The following is a 3,295-nucleotide window of genomic DNA, read 5'->3' on the forward strand; positions in this document are numbered from 1 at the left end:
GCACAAGAGCAGCCGTTTGTATCGGTCGAGTTATTACAACCGAATTTACTAACTAAAATATTGCGGCGACTACGCCTAAATACCGGACGCTTTCTTGCCACCTACCAGTTGCTGCACATGTTTTGCCGTGTGACTAGCAAAATGCAATTCGCCAATTTTACCTCTTGCTGTTGGCGATGTGTCTTATCGGTGGAGTAAATGTCGACATGGAGGATTTCTCCCGGATATTCAGGTAAAGGAGTCGATCCTATTTCTGGGTTTGGGGGATGGCATTGGTATTTGGCCTCGTGACATATCTTGCAATTAGAAATTATTTACCCCAAAATTTTCCGTATTTCAGGGAAATAATAATTTTCAAGGACCTGTTCCTGGTTTTCACGGAGTGACCGATGAGCTCGGTTATGTTCAGTTTGAAGAATCTCGCGCTGGTCATCTTTGTTGAAGACGTATATTACCTGTTTGGTGGTATGCCGTGACCAGTTCATCCTGAATCTTTGCCAGGATGGGCAATTCACACTGCAAGCCGTTCACAACATTTGGGTTGACACATTGTTTTATAGTTTTCATCAGTTCTCCTACATTATTGAACGATATTCGGTGCCTCATTCGGGATTTAAATATAAGTGCTGTGTGATTTCCTTCTTCAAGGACTATTTGATTCTGAAAACAATTTATGGGGTTCTTTACAGTGGGAATTGCTTGAGACAGCGACTATTCGCTTTTCGCAGCCATGCTTGCCGAGTCCATGTCATGGTCTAATGCATTTATATGTTGTCGGGAGAGGGCGTCCGCGACGAAGTTTTCCTTACCAGGCTTGTAAAGAAACTGCGGTGAAAATTCCTTAACAAAGGCACGCCATCTTTTCATTTTCGCGTTCGGATCTTTATCGCATAAAGCGAATGTGAGTGGTTGATGGTCGGTGTAAATATTCAAATTCTTTACGCTATACAAATAGTCACGAAGCTTTTGTAGAGCCCATACTATTGCCAGCAGTTCTCTCTCGTTGGTAGCGTAGTTTTCTTCTGTTGAGGAGAGGGTCCTGGAAATCATTGTGATAGGCAACTGTGGTCAGATCAAATGGTTGTTTGTAATCAGGATAAAGAAGCAATACGTCTTCTGATGCAAGGATTTTTTAAATCTTATTAAATGCGTTAAGTGCTTCTTCTTCAAGAGTAATTTGAATTTTCTTTGACTGATTAGCGCTTATATTTCCGTTTTCCCCCCTTAGGTACTTCGTTAGAGGTTTTGCAATCGAGGCATAGTCCTTTATAAACCGTCTATAATATCCTGCTAATCCTAGGAATGAACGCAAAGCTCGTAATGATTTTGGAATCGAAAATTCTAAAATGTCTTTGACTTTGTCGGGGCATGTTTCGATTCCCTCTTTTGATACGGTAAAGCCTAGAAATTCAACACTTTCCTGAAAGAACTTGGATTTCTAACGCGCATATTGGCATCGAAAAGTTTTGTCAGGATTTGATCAATGTCCTTACTGTGTTGTTCGGCAGTTTTGGAGAAAATGATAACATCGTCTATGTAAACATGACACGTTTTCCCAATTTCATCCCTAAGGACATCATCAATGGCTCTCTGGAAAATGCTAGGAGCATTTTTTAGACCAAAGGGGAGCCTACAAAACTCGTTGTTGCCCGAGAAAGCCGTTTTCTCTATCCTTTTCTGCGAGTTTGATTTAGTGAAATCCTGATTTGAGGTCTGTTGTGGAGAAAAATGGTGCACTTCCCATGTTTGCTAAAATCGCAGAAGTGTCCGGTATTGGGTATTTATCACTTATTGTCTTGGTGTTTAGCTTCCTAAAGTCAATTACGAGTCGTGATCTCTTGTTGCCTTTTTCGTCTAAACCTTTCTTATCTACAACCCAAATTGGATTGTTATAAGGGGAACGGGATGGTCTAATGATTCCGTCACGCAACAGATTTGATATCTCCTTATTGACAAATTCCGCAGAAGCAATGGGGTACGGGTAACTTTTCGAGTAGACGGGTAAATCGTCCACGGTCCTTATCGTACCTACAATGCTGGTATTGTAGGGCAGCGCTTCATCTGGATCAGCGAAAACTTTAGCATGATGCTTTAGCAATGTAGGGATATCAATATTGTCCTTGCTTGTTTCCGATTTAGTTTCTACTAATTTGTTAACGTCCGAGCAGTAGTAGTACAAGAGTTTTTCCTTTCCACCATCATAACTCAACGTACCACTCTTTAGGTCAATACTGCCATTTACCTCTTTTAATAAGTCGAATCCTATAATGCCATCAAAGGTGTTCAAACTGGGTAGGACAAAGAATTCAATATTCTTATTTAATATATTTATTGTAAATTTTTTGTTAATTATATCGGTACCGTGGATGGATTTGACAGTGAAAGGGTTATTCGCAGGTTTTATTCCCTTCAGAGCGTTAAGGTGTTTTACATAGCTCTTTGCAGCTTGGTGACTCGATCCTTGCTAACCTGTTTGTCAGTTCGTCAACCCGAGACTGAAATTCCCTCCGGGAATGCTCGGTTGCAGTACGAATGGCAGTATTAAGTAGAGCTTCCAGAGTTTGTGCGTCCATACTTAATTTTTTATAAGTCAGTTAAGTGTTAAGTGGATACAGGGGTTTCCCTTTCTAACCGTTACCCACCTTTACAAAATTTATTTATTATTTAAGAATTATCAAAAAGGATAGTAAAACTTTTTAAACAAAGTTAGCTGCTAAAATCACACTACTCACATGAAAATGTCCATATCCCGATAAGCTATGTCACTAAATAATGTATGATAAGGCAGAAGCACGATGATTCCTCAGGTGGTGTTCCAGCAGCAGGAAGACAGGATTACGATGATTAGGGTGCTTTATTTTTTAGAGCATTGGCTCTACACTTTTTCCCACTAGTTATGTGGTGTTTTAATTTTTAAACTTTATCTTTTCAAATTGTTAAAAAACTTCATAAATGCTCACGGTGTTTGTAATTAAAATGTTTTGTTGCGTAATAAATTGTTCGCGACTCACTGTTTATACAGTGGTTAGCTTTCCCGCAATTGTCTAGTGGATTCGAACCACGGCCACGCACAGGATTTGTCCTTTAACACAAGAACTGCACTGTGGCCCCACGTTGGGCGCCACTTATTAAAACACTTGGTTGGGTTTTAATGTTATTTCCTTTCTCTTGCGTGCACAAGAGCAATTATTAAAACACTTGGTTGGGTTTTAATGTTATTTTATTTCTCTTCTTTGCACAAGAGCAGACGTTTGTATCGGTCGAGTTATTACAACCGAATTTGCTAACTAAAATA

The sequence above is a fragment of the Rhagoletis pomonella genome, unplaced genomic scaffold, assembly GCF_013731165.1.
Source record: "Rhagoletis pomonella isolate Grant_MI unplaced genomic scaffold, Rhpom_1.0 Rhpom_scaffold_00011, whole genome shotgun sequence".
Taxonomy (NCBI): Eukaryota; Metazoa; Arthropoda; class Insecta; order Diptera; family Tephritidae; genus Rhagoletis; species Rhagoletis pomonella.